This window comes from Nothoprocta perdicaria, unplaced genomic scaffold (genome assembly GCF_003342845.1).
Source record: "Nothoprocta perdicaria isolate Ctin4 unplaced genomic scaffold, notPer1 scaffold_147, whole genome shotgun sequence".
NCBI lineage: Eukaryota > Metazoa > Chordata > Aves > Tinamiformes > Tinamidae > Nothoprocta > Nothoprocta perdicaria.
This window is the reverse complement of record NW_020454616.1, coordinates 1,950,876-1,971,003: the sequence shown is the minus strand read 5'-3', so window position 1 is coordinate 1,971,003 and position 20,128 is coordinate 1,950,876. Positions and strand designations below refer to the sequence as shown.

General features: G+C 36.9%; 1 long non-coding RNA gene across 3 annotated transcripts; it reads left to right on the top strand.

The window, feature by feature from the left end:
- The first annotated feature begins 4,400 nt into the window (after positions 1–4,400).
- LOC112943407 lies at positions 4,401–19,641 on the top strand. Of its 3 annotated transcripts, none has more exons than XR_003248563.1 (3): positions 4,401–4,662; positions 4,737–4,906; positions 19,386–19,641. It is a non-coding gene; the product is annotated as an uncharacterized LOC112943407 (long non-coding RNA). The 3 variants fall into 3 exon arrangements; XR_003248562.1 differs by lacking the exon at positions 19,386–19,641 and adding an exon at positions 11,426–11,709; XR_003248564.1 differs by lacking the exon at positions 19,386–19,641 and adding an exon at positions 8,308–8,555.
- The last annotated feature ends 487 nt before the right edge of the window (positions 19,642–20,128 follow it).

The window sequence follows — 20,128 nt, the reverse complement described above, 5'->3', positions numbered from 1 at the left end:
CTTCATGCTCAGGATGCCTAACAGAACCAATGTCAGCAGAGATGTGCTCTCATACAGTTGTGCTGCATTGAAAAAATGAAGTATTAAATAGCTAGAAGCTTTGAAAGCTAAAGAGAAGATGTGCAATTGCAATCTCCGGAGCGTCTGTGTATACTACTTGAAATGTCTCATATTGCTATTTTGATTAATTTAGTAATGAGGGTTAAGATACTATTGTTTGGTCTGGAGTCATCATGACAGAGATGTAGGTAGCCTGTCTACTTTCACTTCATGTCATATAATCAGCTAAATGACCAAGTACATTTGAAGAGGAAAATGTGCTTCAGATTCTAGGATATAATCTTAGATAATATTCTGCTTAATTAGCCTTAAAAGCATTCAGTTATTTTAAAAAGGAATCTGATTTTTGATTAAATATATATATATCCAAAATCTTTTTAATATTTGATCTACAGAAAGTACACAGATGTAATTTCTTCTAAATAGGGCACCCAAGACCTTACGTAGCCCAGCTGGGACCTAGCCCCATTTCTAAATCGCAGCTGAGTGCTGTCCAGGGTGCCTCTTCCCTGGAAAAGAGGCCCAGATACCGGGGTCAGAAGGGCTCCAGGGTGCTCTGCTTTTACATCAGACGCTTAATGTAAATTATTGGTATGTATATAGCTCATTTTAATACCACAGTGGAACATAAGTGGTGGAAATTCTACCGCTGGGATAGGTCAGTAGAATTTGTCTTTAATCAGATATGGAAATGTGTGCACAGAAGCAGAGAAGAGAAGAAGTCGGAGAGAGGGTTATTAATATACCTAAAAACCTTCATTTACAGCAAAATGAAGTCAGTTGATTAGAATTTTTATTTTCGAGGGTATATAGAAGGAACAGATTGATGGAAGGTAGGAGATTTAAGTGGTTCAGGTGGTATAAAACCTCTTTTCAGTGAGTGGGTGGGTAAACTGGTCAGAAAACTAAGAAATGTTGTTATGTTTCTGCAGTTTTAGCTATTGTGAATCTTGCTACTTTACCTGATGGAAATAAAAGTGCTAAAGTACAAGGTACTTTGCATAAAGCTAATGTTATATTGTGCTCAAACTTTAAAATACACATAAAGATGTATACAGTCATTGCTGAGAGGAAGAAAGAGCAAGTATTAAAGAGCACCTACAAAAAACTTCGTATTTTCAATTTACGGTAAGTTTTAAAAAAAAGGTTAAGAATGTGTTTATATCTCTTGGAAGCTAATGGAACTTAAGCACAAACAAATGCAAGTTCACATTTTAGTGCAAAGCTTTAAAAGCATTCCTTTGCAAAGGTAGATGTTCACAAACGCTCTGTACTTCTATTCAAATGAGCTTTTTCTAGTTTACCAAAAGCAACCAAAGTTCATTTGAAAACAGAAATTATTGTTTGAAAAGAGAGAAATCTTTGGCGACTACCATGTTTCTTTCAGAAACAAGCAAAACTACTGCCAAACTAAATTTGAATTCTATTTTTAATGAAAAAAAAGATTGAAAAATGTTTGGAAAAAATTCAAATTGTTATTTGAAGGTTAGATTAATCTAAATTTAACATAGATAAGTTAAGAACAGACATGTGTTTTGACTTAGTGCATTCAACTTAAATACAACAACAACAACAAAACACGCTATTTCCTTGAATAGTTGTTATAAATTGCATTTTGTTTTAGCAATTGAATTAAAAGTCAGTTACTGAGGAGATCAATTAACTTTGTACTGTGGGTCAATTCAGAGAAAAACAAGGAAATTAAACATTTTTAAACATGGAGAAGTGGGGAGAAGGATTGAAAAGAAAGAGTTAACTGATTTGCTTCTCACTTCATATTTACTATTATTTATATGTATTCATCAGTTCTTTTTAGATGGCTATTTTCATTGTTATAGGCATCATTCTGTGCTGCAAGAAAGATTCAACTTTCATACTGTGAGAGAATAAGTCGATAAAACTTAGAAGGAACATAATGTAAGTGTAAAATGGCCTTGTTCTATATAATAAATAGCAGTTTTAGCACATTAACTACCTGGTTATTGCTCCCAGTTAGACACCAGCTTATCCGAGTGCATCCACATATCAAATAGCTTATGTTGAAAGAAGACAAAAAATATAATAGCTACTGCTACGTTCTGTGTGCTTTCATGTGTAGGTAGAGAATTGGCATCACAATTTTGAAAACCAGGTTCATCTACAATCATCTAGAAATCTCAAGCTTATACTATAGGTATTTTACATACATAACCAAATTGCATACAAGCAAAGAAAAGAAAAAAAGAAATATATTATTCTTCTGATGTGAACTTTTGGAGCATTTTGAGAATTTGATAAAGTTTTCACTCATATCAGCAAACTATTTAAATTAACAAGCAGCTAATGTGCAAAACACCTGGTACCTGATTTTTTGGCATTACTGGATCAAAAAGGAAGTAAAGCTATTCCTATTCTTCATATTTATAGTGTGTAGTCTTTTATACTCACTATGAGACCCATACAATACAATGCATCACTTCAGAAAATTAACACTTTTTTTACAATGCATATATTCTCCAAATAAATGAAAACAGCAGTCCAGGCCTTTTCAGTTCTTGGAAATGATGAAAAAGCATCTGAAGTCTGCTCTTGTGGCAATCATTTAAGAGAAGTACTCTATGGGACAGAAGAGGATGACTCCAAAAAGCAAGTGTTGCTTTCTCCAAATGGCTTAGCTGGGTGTTTTTTAGCTCATTTTTTTGTCATGAAATGGCCAACAAATTCACTTGCCACTCTATTATTTTCCTCCATCTCTTAGTTATATGAAAACATCAGCACTTTGTTTAGTCTTTAATTAGCATAATCCAAGTACAAAGTTCAGTCTGGGTAAGGACACATAGATATTGATTATCTGTCCTTTCCACCACAGAGTCAAAAATCACTTCTGTGCTGTGTTTATTAATATATGTTTGTAGGAATGACATTGAAATCTATCATCGTTATCGACCTTTATTTTCAGGCAGTCAATGGCCATTGACCCATGCAGATAAATTACTGGAGCGAATTTTGCAGTTGCTTGCTGAGACTCTTATATCAATATCCGACCTATTGATCACTTACACTTTTTTTTTCCCTTCTTTTTTGCATATCAACAAAGTATGGACTATGCATGGAAATTAAAACAAATGTATAAATAAGAAGCAGGACACAAATCATCTTCCTGTTCTCTGCTTGCACAGTGGTACATGGTACCTTTCTCTCTTCTACCTGTTGGTGTCAGCAAAGCACCCATTTTGCTAACCTGAATCTGAAGGAGTAAGAACAGTATTCCGCTACTGATGGTTCTCCAGATGAGGAACATGTCATCCTGTAGCTACAAAAGATGCCTTTAAGTTTATCTGTAGTTATCAGTAAAACTTCATAAGATACTGTTAAATTATAATTTCGAATACCATTTTTTTTTTAATATCAGGATTTGAATCCAAACATTCTGATGTTCAGCTGTGGTAATATCAGATTGTTTTCTCTGCCCTAACTGCAGACAATAGTGACTTCCTCCAAGGATGAGGTTTGAGGCTGACCTTTCCTGTAAATTCTGAGCATTCAGAAGCAGAAACTTAGCTTGATACAACTCTGACAATTTGAATAATTTCCTTGGACTTGGAAAATGAAATAATTAGCTTAGATTCAGATTCTTTTCTTTATTATAAAAAAAAATGAATTGAAAAGGAAGGCATAGCAAAGGCTGTATGCTAGTTTATTTGTGTCCTTTGTGTATTTGATTTGAAAAGGGCATCACTTCTAGACAGCTTCAGAACTGTCTTCAGCTGTTGTTTCAGGAGGCAGAGAGGGAGCCTTAGCAGGCAGATGGGCTGGTCATTATTGTAAAGAGCAACGTGTAAGTTCAAGGATGCAATCGATGCAGAGCTAATACCATTGAACTGGAAAATCTCTGTGATTCGTGTGATTCATTTTTAGCCTATTCACCCTACAGTTACTCTGTGGAGGCAGAACAGTGACTTCAGCATATAAGTATCACACTTGTTGTGCCTGACAGGTTTAATTAAATGGCATGATCCTATATATGGTTTTATGAGTTAATCACATCTTCTTCTTACTTCCTAACAAAGATTAAGACTAAAAGATTTTTTTGACAGAACTGCAAGTGAGGTTATGACTATTTTGTTTTTCCCTTCTTTTCTACACTGCTCCCTCAATATCCATGGTGTCTGTATTTATATTAGTGTTTTGGTTCAAACCAGTAGCACAGTTTTAAAATGAAGGCTGTTTTTCAGGGCCCCAAGGCCACTAATAGGCCATAATGACTGACCAGCTTCACCTGGGGTCTTCACACCCTGCCAAGGAAGGTGATTTCAGCTCAGTCCTGACTCCCCTCCTTGCCTGAGCTATATGATAGGAGTGCCTGTCTTCCGTTTGGCTTCCTGAACAGATTTCTGATCTCTGCTGTTGGCTTGTTTGCAGTTTTATCTCTGGCTTTTTCTTTTGCTGCTCCTGATGGTAATGAAAGGCCTGAGAACCAGAAATTTCTGCAGTAGCAGAAGAGAATTATGTGGGAGAATCTAAAGCTTCTTGATCTTGTGGCCATAATTGGATGCAAGAATGCTAATGAACAATGACACTAATACAAAGTGTTCTTGGAGACCTGGGACAAAACTGCTCTTGGTAAAGGAACCAGCAGGTGTTTCCCTGCTACATCGATCTACAACAGAGTTTTAGTTGGAAATGTGTATGTTGAGTTCCAGGATCATTTGACTGGACGGTCCAGAGGAGCTTGCGTGTGCTGGTGTCTGAGGTCTCCATACCGGGATGAGTTTCTGCAGATCCCTCAGGGATGATCCTCTGGCCTGCTCTATTCTGCAACTGGTAATGGAAGCTTCCTGTGGAAGTGCTTCATGCCACAGTCCTGGTAGGTGCAAAGCATTTCTTGAAATGATTTTATGAGATAAAGGAATGATGGTCGTGAAGCTTCTCAGTGGACAAATGTTACCAGTCCGACTGCAAAAGCTGTTACGCTTTCTGATGTAAGTCTTTTGGAGCTATGAGAGAAGTCTTTCTCATAAAGATTAAACAAGTGAGAAATCACTCAACCTGTATCCTAGCTTAGTCCTTGTTACCAGGTAGGTTGCACATTCAGCCTTGATGTGGTAATGCAGTCCTCTGAAACTTCACTGCCACAATTCTGACTTGTATCCTTAGTTTTCCACTAAATGTCATGGATTATATGCTAGTGCTGTGGTTATGGTGACACACTCAACAGGATCACAGACCCTATTTCTACCCTACAAACAGTAAGAAGGGCAATGCAGCAGGATGGCAGGCAGATTGGCTTAGATAACTGACTGAGCAGGAAGAGACGGGGGTCACAGGGCCGCAGAAGATAACAACCCCTCTTTAAAATGCAGATAGGCCCTCAAAGTCAATGACCTGTCATCTGGCAAAACTTACCACCCCGGTTGGTTTTCCCACATACAGGCTTGTCCTCTGAGCCAAGACCAGCCCAGGTTTTAGGCGTCATCCTACTGCTGTACAGCATTTAGTATCCAGCATGGTCCTAACCTGGAGTGAGCAGGTGGGAATGCTTCGTAGGTCAAGAGAGCATCAAACATTGTGGCCCTGAAGCAGTTTATTTTTCTTAATCTAAGCAAGATAAAGTGAGGGACTTGAATCCTTGATACAAAGGTAGAGCTATAAAAGGGGAAGAATATCTCTAAATTAGAATCAATATGCTTGCTTCAAATTTTCTAAGACTATCACTGCTTTTTTGAAAGTTGGATGTTCAACAGATGGTAACTATCTGGAAACCTGTTTACTTATATAAGCAAAGAAGCATATTAAAACAGATTAAAAAAAGATTTTGAAGTTTAGTGAAATGTTCATTCAGATATGTGATTCTGATCAGATGAGGACTAACAACTGCTTGGAATTGTTCTTATGTTACGTTCATTAATACACAATGATATGATGATATGGGCTGTTAAAAGGTAAAAGTAATGCTTCATTTCTGAGATTTGTATTCATCAGAGGGAATGTGAGGGAGGGAACTGTACTTACAGTAGGCAAATAAATGAAGCATAAAATTACGTTACTCTGTTGAATTTTTTAGCGATCAAATACTGAAAGTAATAGCATATTCTTTGCAAAACTCAATGGAAATTTCCACAGTGAATTCAATGCAGACTAGGTTAGATTTTGGGGGGATAAAAACCTCTGCTTGTTCCTTTGTTTACCTTGTCTGTATTCGCATATTTTTCTCTGACAGTCCTTTAATATTCAGCATTAGAGGCAGTTATCATGTCAAAAGTTTCAGTCTTTCCATCTATAAATATCAAGAACTAACTCAATGCCTTTTTTTTTTTTTTTCTGTCATACTAAATCTGCATAAACATCCTAATAAATGGTTCTTGCTGAGAGGATCATTTGCAGGTTCACACCTGCAGAAGTCACAGTTTGAGCCATACTTATCAGGTAGCTAAATCATGAAATGCTATTATTCTTCCTCATTTGAATGACTCATATGGTTAAGTATTGCAGTTTTCAGAAATGTGTATGATACAGGGCTGTTATTGTGGTGCTTTACTTCCTCATCCTCCTCACTCCTCCTTTCTTTGGCAAGACCAAAGCATAAATTCTAGTTTTGATGAGTATTTGTGTTAGGAAACAGCTAGGCTTGTAGGAGGTGAGCATGAAATGGTCATGGGCACAATACAGTTGGTTTATTTTACACTTCAGTCAAATATTTGTGGAGGAAATAGGTCTGCTATTTGCTCAGCCAAGCAGCTAAAGAATTCTGGTAGATGAGAGCTAACACTGCTGTCCTTTCAAATGTACTGTGCCATCTCAAGAGACCACAAGCAATCAGGACCTCAGTTTGTGCTTCATCTGATGGAGTGTTTCTGGTATTTGAATACATCTGTGTGTGCAACAGTCACTCAAAGGAGATCTGAATGGCAGAGCCAAAGAGAGTCGATTTATAGAAGAAAGCATTTCCTACAGGTTCACTGCTATGCCAATTACTTTTGTCTGTACTGGGTTTCTTTGGAGATTTCCTGCAGAAGAAATGAGCAAGATCCATTCTCACCACTAACTTAATACAATTCAAGATGTTTCCCCTGCAAAGAGGGTAAAGTACAACTGGGTGCTCTAATCAGAGTAAGTACTGCATAATTAGTCTTCCAAATGAATGTTTCCACTCATCGGGATGACTAAATAACTTGTTGAGTAAAATTCTTAATTTACATAACTAAAAGCTAACAACAGCTTCATCTCCCTTCATTTGATTATATTCTGGCTTTATATTTGCATCTCGTTGGCCACCTGCCATCCTCTAAAGGATAGGAGGTAATTAGAACCAGTGATAGTGCACCACTGTTACACTTCTTATGGCACAGATGCAGTTGGGTGCTATTATCATATCTGGTACAATTTTGTGGATAATATCATTATGCCTTTGCTGCCCATAAATTTAATTGGAAATGTGAATCAATTGAAAATGCATTTTAATCTCTGCATCATAATATGTTTTGCTTAACATAATGGTACTTCAAAGTTTTAATATGATATGTTACACTGTGTGTAGACAATAAATTCTCTGTTGCCTCTACATTCTTCTGTGAACATATACATACGCACACAGAAAATATGTCACTGTGGTAAAATAATCTACTGTACAAAATGCCCTAGAAAGTACTCTGAAGTAATGGTAATTGATATTATAAAATAAGTGTTACTGTTATATTCTGATTTCTGTATTTCATTTCACACAGACCAAGTGACCATACAATACCAAGATAAATTACTACAAGCAGTGAGACTGTTTACATAAAACTACCTCTGTCAAAAATTGCTAGTATTCAACCCTATTTACAAGTGTTCTGTTCCACTCTGTTATTTCTCATTCATCTACTACACGCCAAGAATAACAAAGCCTGAGGTAAAGCAGACTGCTCTGTAGAAAAAAATAAGGATTTTGGCAGACAGGTGCAGGGTCACTCAAAGATATTATTATTATTATTATTATTATTATTATTATTATTATTATTTCAATTGCAGGAATAATTTCTTCAATGCATTTAACACAAAGAATCAGTGCTGTAGTTAAGTCAAATGTCTCCCCAGAACTGAAATTAATGTGTATTCAGGATTCTAGGATAACGCAGGATTCTCCTTCTGCTGGCTGGGATTTTATAAAATCACAGAAGTAACTAAGAAGTCAAGTAGATTAGTCTTAGATAAAAAATGAAAAAAAAAAGTTTTAACAGTTTTCTGTTAAATGGGGATACTGATGATGTATTTTTTTTTTAATTCCAGGATTGGTTTGTCCTGGACCTCATAGTTGTACTGCCTCGATGGTTTAAGTCTGTTCATCTATCTTTGCCCCTGATCAGACTGGTGGGAAGTCCTGACCTACTTGTGAAATAACATCTCTCACTCTCCATTGTCTCAAATCAGTTCATTACTTCTTTCCACTACACCGTAGCACATAGTATGACAATGACTGTTGCAAACTGCAACACTCTTTCCTTCCCATTTGTTCTCAGAATCAGTTCAATTTTTCCTCTTCTATTTATCAGCCCTTTAAAATTCCATTGTGTTCATGAGTAGCACATACTTTCTAGGTTTAGAATGTCTCTTCCCATTTTTCACATCCTCACAAGTGTGGTGGAAATGTGTACGTTATGTCCCACATCAGTTATTAGTTGTGCTTCCTTCTTACCAGATCTGTTATTTCTATCTTGCTTTTCATTCCTCAGGGCTGACAAATCATACTTTCATATTACAGATGACAAGGTTGGTGTTAAATGTACTTTTCTTAAAATATCTTCTGCCTTCATTATCCACTTTGGAGTCCTAAAATGAAAAAGAAAGACTCCTCTAGATATCTGAGTCCTGGGGAGGGATGTAGGTCAGTTGTTAGTTCATTCTCAGGGTAAAATGTTGAATATTATACTACTTTATGTGTTGTGAAAGCTAAAGATTAGAGAATTCCATCATTGTTCATCTGAAGGAGCCAAACAGAATCACAAATTTATAATCTAATTTCTTCAGTAAGCATGGATGTGTGGTATAGATTAATACTGGAAGGTGATGGAAAGAAGAGGCTCACATTTTACACTGATTTAAGAAAAAATATGAGAAGGAAAGAGATGAAAAACATATATTCCATATAAACTAGCATTATAGTAGACGTCTGTGATGATTAAAAGAAGGGATACTACATGTCAGTAGCCAGATTTGCAAGGTGAAATGCCAACACTGGCTTTTATTTTAGGTATAGCACAAAACCTAAAGAAGAAGTTTATTTTATTAATATTGGAACTAAAAAGCATGTGTAGGAGGAAGCATCAAGTATATCTACTGGGAGATTCAGAAAGACATCTGCTTGGAGAATGAAGGTATGGAAGCATGCTGGGCACAAGGAGGTTGCACAGGAGATGTGAATATCTGCTCTGGCTACAAAGCTGTAGCACATCTGGGCTTATTAGGAAAGAGACATTTAAACTGTGGCAAAGTTGCTGCTGTTTTCATCATCTTGGCCAGATGGATGAAGATGTCATCAGTATATGGAAGGGAAACACAATGGTGGGGAACAAAATACTAATTTGATCTGAGTAGACTTACTTGGGAAAGATGGATTTATGGATCTTTAGATTTATATTGTTTCAGAATTTAAGAATTTGTATTGTTTGAGAAGATTTGTCTGCAAGGTTTCCAGGAGAAACATACTCTGTGATTAGCCCCAGTGTGATGCTGGTCTGAAGAAAAGAAGTAATTTGAAAGGGTCATTTTGTCTAGTAATGGCAATTTTTCCAGTAATGGTATTTTTGGCTTTTTCTTCTTCATATTACAGGCGGCATAAATAGTACCTATTTACATGGGCAAAGTTGAACAAAACTGGAATATCTGCTGTTTTATGGATTTTTCCCATCTCTTCTCTATATTGGGGGTAAATTTCACCCATGTAGTTTGTGCACTTGTTGGTCAGGATAAACATGTTTAGAAACAAGGAATTGTGTTTTTCTTTTGCTGCTTGGAGACTTCGTATTTAGGGAGAAATCTATAATAATGTTTTGTGCACCTTTCTCTGCTTACTTCAGATAAGTATATTCAAGTACTCTGCTTCTTCTAATTTGTTTCTTCTGTTAATCATCTGACTGCTCATTGAAAATATCTTAGGACTGATGATTAATCACATTGGCAACTCTTACTCCTTCTTAACATGTCATCAGTAAGATTGTCATTTCTTTTTCATTTTATTTCACAGTCTGTATTGTCTCACTTCTATTCTCTCCTAGATTTATTTTTTTCCTAATGCCATCCCTTTTTTTCCTTCCTTCGCATCAAAACAAGTTATACCCTCTCATATCAATGTTCATGTGCTTAATAGGCTTTAACACTATACTCTTCTTTTAGACAGCTCAGTTGATATGCTTTGTCTTTGAGAATCCTGGCATAAAGAACCTTTTCTGATCTCTTTACTTCTGTTGAAGTACTCCCCTAGGTTTTTTCCTTCCCTTTCCCATAGGTTATGGCTTTACAGTTGTTTTTCACTCTTCATTTTGGTACTTATATTGTCTTCCCTTCCTTTTGGTCTTTCTAGTTGAACATTTTACTCTTTCCTTCTCCTCACCCCTCCACCCCCACTCGGTAGTGTGTGGCTATTCACTAATGCTATACATGTACTTAACATTTTTCCTTGTGGATTTATGCCTCCTTATGCCTGAATTTTTGACTTTTGATTATCCATACATGTGCATATGGTTTTCTGTATACAGACAGATTTTAAAAGTTTACATGTACTTGATTTGTACTTGCTGTCTTTGAGCGTATCATTATCCAATTTTCTATAACCAAATTGTCCATGCAGAGTAACTGTATCAACTACATGAAGTTGTAACAACACAAATGTAAGGCCTGAATATCTGAAATATTGGTTAGCTGTGTTTTTTCAAACTATGTGGGGAAAAGTGCTGATGTGATACAAAGCTGCTATAGTGATTTTTGCCTCTAACCCTCCATTCTGCCTTTGGTGAAGAGAATGTGTTCCATGAAAAGGGTCTTAACCAGGATTCTTCTTACTTGAAGTAATTTCAAACTTCTGATGGAAACAACTCTTTGATAAGAAACAGAGCTGGGGCAGGTAGGAATTCCCAAAGGCTTGACAGTTCTGGGATCAGGAGTTTGCAAAGATGATTTAACTCTCTCTGAACTTCTATGACTGTGCAGTTCAGAGACGGGATTTTTTCAGTGTCTAAATGTTTCAAGTTTCTCATCAACTGAAAAATGTATCTCAACTTCTTAATAATGAAGGCACTGTCAGTAATGCCACCCTAGTCGATAGCATAAGCAAGTATCTAGCTTCTTCTCAGCTGTCCCTTTGTTTATTATAGTCTATTTAATTATCTATATTTTTTTGACTCCTTATCAGTGTGGTTTCCCATGTCTCTGTTTCGAAGTTCAAGGCTTGAGGACATGCAGTGAAAGGTAATTATTGGTCCTGTTTTTTAATATCGTCTTCAGGTCAGTGGGAGTTATGGGAACAATCTTGTTCTCTGCCTTTGTGCTGTAGAGCAAGGACTTATGAAAGGAAGATTGACTTAGCTGATTGTTTCCATGTACTTCAGACTTCTGGTGTAAGCCACATGGAACTTGTAAGGTATCCAAACCCCATGTGACAGCTTTGTCCTGTATTGGGAAACTGATTTGTAAAAATCATGCTTTCATGGAGAGCTGGTATATTGCTAACCAGGTATAGTCTATATCACACCATGTTGATCTAATTTAATCATCTTCATTTATACTTGTTGACCCAAGGTTTCAGACTGTGTCTTTTAATTCTTTACCAAGAGCTTAAGATCAAGTGAAATTTCCCAAATTCCTTAGCGTGTGGATAGGTGTTAAATCATGTGACTCAAGTAATCCCCTGTGAAGGAGACAGCTGGGAAAAAAAAAAAATAGGCCAGTGGCTCAAGGGACTCACCAGAAGATTTGCTGAAGCTGCATGATAGCTGCAATAGTTATTGCAGAGTTCTACAATAACTGCTGTTTTAAATTGAACCTGCTGGCAGGTCTTTTCGCTGGCAAATCTATTGGCATGACAAGAACTGACTAGCAAATAGAAGATACTACCTGCCTATATCCTAGCTTCCTGCTAGTTGACTCTCGTATTACACATGGGGATTGTAGAAGGTGACTGCAGCAAATAAAAAAGTGTTCTCAATGCTCCAGCTCAATCATGGGACTTTCCTATATTGAGGAAGCTTGTTGTTGTTGTTTTGTGGTGACTGACCATTTAGTGATGTGATTATCTCCTGAAGATGAATTTAAATCGTGCAGTTATAAGGAATACTTAAATTTAGCCTCTATCTTCTTTAGATTTGTTCTGCAAAGTAAAGTGGTATATATATCATGCCCTCATTGTTACATTTGGTGAATGCTTAAAAGAAAAAAAAAAATCCTTATGTTTCCTGAAGACAAGGAATAATGTTCACTCTTATCTCAGGATGCCATCTGTTGATGTTTTCAGCTTTGGTATGAAATAATTTTGTTTGCAAACCTTTCTATGGCATTAATGAGATCATGTAATTAAATCCTTATTAACAACCTCACAGATTTCTCTTGCTTTAAAAAAAAAAAAAGTAAAGATGTAAAGAATTTATTTTAACATTTAGAAACATAATTCAAAGTTAATAACTTAGATTTGCAGGACTGTAAAGAAGAGAGTCTTGTCTTCATCACTTTTTTTAACAGCCTCATGGTAAAATACTCACTCCAATTTTCACTCAGTGCTCAGTACATGATAGTGCTTTTGTAACAAATCATTTCTAATACCTGTTTTAACAAGTTTCTGACCTGTGGCATACCCTCTTGGTTAGAAGACAGGGGCACAGGCCAAACCATCTAGTGAAATCTCACTATGATGCACTGTGATGATTTTTCAGCTATAATGCATTGCTTTCCATGGTTTCTAACCTCTTTCATAAAACACTTGAATTGTAAAGGCAGCTTTAAAATGAATAATTTGCAAGATACAAAGAGAAGTTCTGCGGGAACTTAAGAAAAAATTTCTTCACAGTGAGGGTGACAGAGCCCTGGCACAGGCTGCCCAAAGAGGTTGTGGAGTCTCCTTCTTTGGAGATCTTCAAATCCCGCTTGGACACAGCCCTGTGCCCCGTGCTCCAGGTGACCCTGCGTGAGCAGGGGGGTTGGACTAGGTGATCTCTGGAGGTCCCTTCCAACCTTAAGGATTCTGTGATTCTATGATTCTCTAAATCCTAATAGTTCCCAAGTCTTGTTTTACAAAATGTTATTGAAGATTTTAACAAATGAGTCCTGACTGAGGTTTTTAAAAATTGCGTAGTTCTACTCGGATATTCCACTAATTTTCTCACCCTTCAACGTATCCTGTTGCCATTGTGTTTAGTTTTTCACAGAACTCCACTCTATAGGGTTTCTGCCAACAGTCTACCTCTCATTAGTGCACCTTTCACTTCCCTAGCTCAGTGCTAAATCAGCTTCTTCAATTTGTACTGGTCTGATTCAAAACTACAGGCCTCCCTGAAGTAAGGTGCATTGGAAGCTGAAAATGTAACCAGTTTAACCCAGAGAAATCTGAAATACCTCTCAGTGGTAAAGCTGTATGTCTTGTGAACACTGATAATAAAAAAAAGAAAGAATTAGGAGTGGTAGTAGTCAGCTGGGTAAAATCTGAAATGTAAAATGCAAGCAAAAGGTTTTTGTGCACCACCTCTCAGAGCACAGTTCAGTAAGAATAAAAACTGAGTCAATGTCTTGAAAGACTGACATACCACAGTTAAACACTGTCAATTTAAATATAATGTAAAACTAGATCAGGTAGAGAAAGTGAAGAATTTGCAGGTGAAATGACAAGAAGTGATTTCCCTGTTCAGGCCTAACTTTGATTCTGTAATTTGAGGAGCCTTGTTTTACTTTCATTCAGTAGTAGGCCCACTGTATACTCTGTTTTTGGGTAATGAAGTCAGTGGGAATATGTTGCTGTGAGTGATGTGGCCAGTCACACGAGAGTGGCAGCAGGGGCAGTAGGAACTCAATGTTTAATTTCTGCAAGAATTGTGCCCTCAGAATGGTTTATTGACTGCTGCAGCTTGTCTCTTTAGTGAATATATCTTTCATCTGGCTAAGACCCAAATCTGGATTGCAAAAAGCTAAAGATAGTGTGTTGAACATAGGGAAGCATAATAACTTTCAGGAAGGGAGCTAATACTGTACTGGCATTCTTGTCTTTGATGTAAATAACTTTAATAGGTGTGAAGAGCCTTGGCCTTTCCCCAGAAACCTTCCCCATGGAGCACTGCAGAAATTTAACTGTCCTGTCTGAGTAACAGTGTGGTTCTTGCTCTGCTCCCTGGGCAATAAGAGCAAGCTCTGTCTCTTGTTCAGCTTAGATGGCATGACTACAGCAACCATCTGTGCCCGTGGAAGGGAGACTGATCACTTTGGTGTGTTCAGGACCTATTTATTTTCTAAAGACGAGGAATTGTTGTCATTACTTCTACTATGTAGGCCAGGACTCTGTAAAAGCGGCCTGGGGGACTTGGAGGCTTGTTTGCATTAAAGTAAATGGCACCTGGGTATGCAAGCCCTTGAGGTGACATTGACAATTTGTACCTTGGCCTATCTGCTTCTCGACTTTCCTCATAAACAAGGAATGGATCAAAGGAGACTTGTGACATTCTGTTTGATATTAGGACAGAATGATTTCCTTTCGCTGGAAACTGTAGAAGATACTGCAGTAAGACAGGGCTGTCCGCATGGGGAGCGAAATCATCTCTTGCAGGAAAAGCAGAGCTATTTCTCAGCTTTGGAGCTCTGTTTTTGATCATGTTCAAATCCCTAACCCTGTGGGGAAGGGCTGTGCGAGCAACTTTCTGAGGCCTGGTAGCATGCAAGGCAGTAAGCAAAAATGTCTTCTCTTCTATGATTGTTAAGGGAGAAGCAGTTACTTCCCCCATTTCAAGATGCCATTGAGATTTATGTTAACATTAAGATAATACTATATAAAGATAATGTTAAAAATATAACATAAAGATATTAAGCCAAGTGCCTCATGTTGTATCATTCGTAGGCTAAGACAAAAACTGTAGGTTTTTAATTCATTTGTGTAACTTGCATATTCACTTTGATTACAGAGACATAATTAAGATGGGTCGTTACAAACACTGTGTTTCCTCGCAACATATTCATGCAGTAGTAACTACGGTGTTTTACAATATCATGTTCATATGTAAAGAAAATTATCTGTTTAGTTAGAATGATATCACTGGAACCAATTTAAATTCTCTGGTAAGCATGATTATTCATTAGTTGGCTGCACATTATCTAAAAGCCCCTTGTGTCTAGGTAATGTAGCTTAGTATATTGTCCTATCCCAGATACATTTGCTCACAGAAGCTGAATACACAGTTTTAACTGGTTCAGATGAAACTATTTTGTTTTTACATTTCCTAATTAAATTTGGGTAAATTGCTGCTGACACATCTGTCTTAGAGTAGGGCTTCTGACCTGCTGCAAAATCTCTTTTGGAAAACAGCTTCTTAGGCACGATGAGGTCTGTTTCTGAAATGACAAAAAGGAAAAAGGAGTTTTCAATTGGCAGCTTGGTGAGCTCCTTTTGAATCGATTGTTTTATGCAGCTGAATTTTAAATTGCAATGTTAATAGCATGCTAGGTGCTGAACATGCTGGAGAGGTGTCTTCGGTATTTAAATCAAAATTAATAAAATATTGACTTATCTGAACTCAGTAGCCCACTGAATTAAGCTGAAGCAGTATATTCCAATTTTAAACAATACATTTGCAGGGATTTATTCTAGTTTAAATCAATGGTTAAAACTTCCCACTTTGAATTTTTTGGCACAAAGTTTTGCACATAGTACCTCGCAGGTTTTGTCTGTTATATGTCACTGAACCTTCAGTAAGACTTTTACCTTTCCTTGAGGATTGTAACTTCCTGTATAGTTTACTAATTTCTTAGTGCACTATGTGATTTTATTTTATTTTATTTTAATTTTTATTTTTAAGCAGAACAGCAAGATGATCCCCTTAGTGCCCCTATTCACAAGTTCAGGGTAGGATCCTTAACACCCGCACTCGCTGCTGAGCTTGACTTTGGCCTGAAAATTTAAAATCAACTACAAAAAAAATGTGGAAGACAAAATATTCTTCCTTTCCTCTTAGGATTGTTAGTTACTATATGCTGTAACTGCCCACTGGTGTTAGAGGTCCAGGTTGGTAGGACAGCAGAGGACTCAAGGTTTCTCATGTGAATGCGAGTGGAAAGCTCTCCCTAGAGGATGTCAGTTTTCAAGGATCCAGTAAGCTGTGTAGCTGGCTCTTAATAGCTATAGCTTGCTTATGTATTGAGCATTCATTTCCTGCCACCATATGGCATCTTGAATATATATCCTCTTTTGCTGTTCTGTTTTGTAATGAATTAACATTTCTGGATTATGCACTGTGACTCTGTTTATACACTCTTATTCATATCATATAAATCTGCCAATTGAATACAAATATTATATATTACGTTTTCCACTGAATTTTAATATAAGTGATTTGAAGAAACAAATAGTTTTTAGTTTTTATATTCTTTCTAGCTTTGCCTGTTTCATATACCAATTCTGACCAAAAGTAACAGTCCGATCTATACTGATCATGTCTTAAAATTTCAGTATATACATTATATATATACATTAATTGAAGTATATATGTAATGAATTGAGTAAAAATACATATCGACACTGAAAGCAATATATTACTTGATCTGGTGAATATAGTCCACTTCTGAGATTCACGTCTGAATCTCAAAATTCAGGGCTATATAAAGACTTTTTTTTTTTATTAAGTTCAGTTCCTATCCTAGAACAGTCTGAAATAAAGAAAAACTGCATTGACATTGAAAGAAGCTTGCACAGTAATAAGTAGAAAGAACAGAGAGGCCCTTCCATGGCTTTTCAGATTTGTTTGGAATAGTACTGGCTTATATATTTTTTTCTTTTTTTTTGAAGTGAAAAAAGGTGTCATGGCTGTGAGCCTCCAGCAGCCCTCAGCTTTGAGACAGATCTTGAGTACCTTTTTAAAAGTAAGGTTTCCAGCCATCGAGATCAAATATAAACTAGAAAAGCAAACTTCTTAAAAGGCAGAGAAACACAAAGTGAGATGGAAATAAAAGGGACTTATCTTCCTCCCTTTCTATGTTATTTCAGGGTGGGTCCTTTTCTCCAGCCTTACTTTGAACCCAAAAAGTCAGTGGTTCCCTGAATCACAGTGATCAATATGGAGCCTGGTCTGGGTCTCTAGGAAAAGCCTTAGTTTCTTTCCCCTCAGAGATCTGGCTCTGTGCGTGCTCTGCTTATCTGATGAATTTATCAGTTCCTGCTGGATGGGGCCTCTCTGCTTGCTGCCTCGCTTATAATAACTTTCACTATTCCCCACCTCCCATCTTTATCTGCTTGAGGGACATCTTGAAGAATTTAAAGAGTAAGTTACAGGTGGTGCATTAGAAGTTCAGATGTAAGGAATTAAGAGACTTTTGTCCTTCTTTACACTAAAAGTCTCCAAAGCTGAAGTCCTTATTAGCTATGTTCAGGAGCCACCCACCTGAAATCCCTATAGTATCCCTATAGTATTTGTACTGTGCCCATCAGACCAGAGCTGACTGAATTCCTAATACAGTGAGCAAGGAGTCTCAGGAATGCAGCTGCTCTATAGTCAAAGAATATATGACAGTGCACATAACATTAAGCTGTTTTAATGGGGCTAAACCTCTTTAGCCTCCTTGGCATTGGTTTCCTATTGATGTGTACTGTCTATCTTGGTTAGGCAACTACTTGTGAACCGAGCATAGAAAATGCGAAATCACAAATACCTGAAGTTTATACAGAGCATAAAACTCACTGGGGGAGAGATGAGAACAGCTGACAGGTGCATTTTTCAGAGCACTCACATGAGATTAGGAAGGCCAAGATTTGAGACTGCCCCAGTGTCTCCACACACAAATAAAAGGCAGTTTCATTTTCCCACTTTAGTGCATGGAAACTCTTTTTGCATCTTACTTGAATGAGTCCACAACAATTGCCATGCCTGAAAGAAGCAGTTTCCTGCCTTAACCATCATGGATTTTTCCCCTTCTTTCTCTCTAAAATTGAATCCTGTAATTAAAATGCAAATCAATGCCATAATGATATAATAATGTGCAGGTTAGTCTGAACCAAAGTACTTAACTGTGAGGGTGGAGGTGGGTATAATAAACTATAAATATTTGGAGTTGTGCATTTCAATTACAGCAGAATGTCAATTCCACTCCTATTCTGTGGTTACTGCTGAGTATGGAAATATACCCATCATTCCCAGGTGCTTTGTGTGCAATGTATGGTACGTAAACAGCTACAGTAAGAGATAACGTTCATTGGGAGAAAATAACACTTTGACACTACTATATATTTTAAAATAGTATATAAGACATAAATTGAAAGATAGATTCAAATGGGATGAGGTAAGTAAAATGTCAGCACTAATTTTAATTTTGAGCTGCGTTTCTCCAACTCTTCTTGCTTAGCAACACTTGCAAAAACAGTCTAGTTCAGCATAGCTGGTCACTTAAGGCAAAGTTGCCCCCAAATGAAGTAAGGGCTGTATCCCCCTTCCTGCTCTGTCTTCCCCATCCCTGTGCCCCCCATCCACCCCCCCCCCCAAAAAAAAAAAAAAAAAANAAAAAAAAAAAAAAAAAAGATTTTCTCATTCTACAGACTACAAGGATCTAAGCTTTGAAGTGATATTTGGGTGTGTCCTACAGGTTGTTCTCCATCCTCTTCTTCCCTATATAATTCTCCATTTCCCTTTAAGTATATACTGAATGTTAAGGCATTTGTCAGAGCGAAGATACTGCCAAGAACCATAAGCATCACTTGTACATGCTTAACTTTAGGTAAGTAACCCTGAATTTTCTTCCAAGGTTTTACCATCATTAATTTACACAATTAGACAGCATTCCAATTTAACTAGATCAACGTAACGCTTCAGTTAATATCATGCAAATGAATTGTGATTTGCCAGAACGTTTTCCACATGTCAAGTATTTATACAAGAGTAAGATTTATGAGTAAATAGTAAACAGTTTCCTACCACTGGCTTCATTAAAATAAAATTGTTTTCAGCTTGGAGGGTATATTTCAAGAAAGACACAGTTAAAAACAAAATAGTATCCAGACAATTCAGTTTAGTCTGTGTTTCCACACTGGAAATACATTGTCTTTGGAAACTTTACCTCCCAAGAATGTAAGAGATGAAGTATTCTTCCACAGTCTAAATATTGCAGAATTCTTTTTTTTTTTTTTTTTTTTTGACTAGTATTCTGCTGAAACAGGAATCAATAAAGAGATTTAAGGTGCAATTCTTCTTCGGATATGTGGACCAACTTGTGCAAGAGCTGTACCTATGAAGACAATAGACCTAGCAAAGAGAAGTGTTTCATTGTGTGCTAAGGCATTTTAGTATCCAGGAAGCATGGAAGCAGAAGACCTTGCTCCATTAATAGAGGCTCCCTATCCACCTATGTTAGCCTGAAGTATCAGATGGGAGAGAAGAATGATAAAAGGAGTTGGTGATCCAGATGAGAGTCTGGTGATGTAATGTCTCATTACTGTTGCTACTTCACTTATGAAGACTACTTCTGCAACAATGAAATGAAATTTAGTCAATATACTAGTTACCAGGAAGATGAAGGAAATTCTTTTCCGGTTGCAGGTTAGCTTGCATTTTGAATTCTTCCAGGATTTACAAAGCTTTATCAAATGTTCTGGTCAAATAATTTTCAGTGTGACAATTCTTTACAGCCTCTTTGTTCTAATGTCTGTCTTTTCTCTGCATCCAGTGTTTATATTGTTGGTTCAGCTTGGATGCCTGAAGCATTTAAGGCAGAATAATCAGCCGTAGATAATGTAAAAAATATTCTTCACCTGTGAGCCCGGGCAAAAGAATTTTCACACCATACAAAGAATTTTCACATTCTTGCAGAAAAACTTTATTCTTGTATTCATAGAACATTTCAAATTAACTGGTATTGAGGCTGTCCCATTTGTCAGATTTAAGAC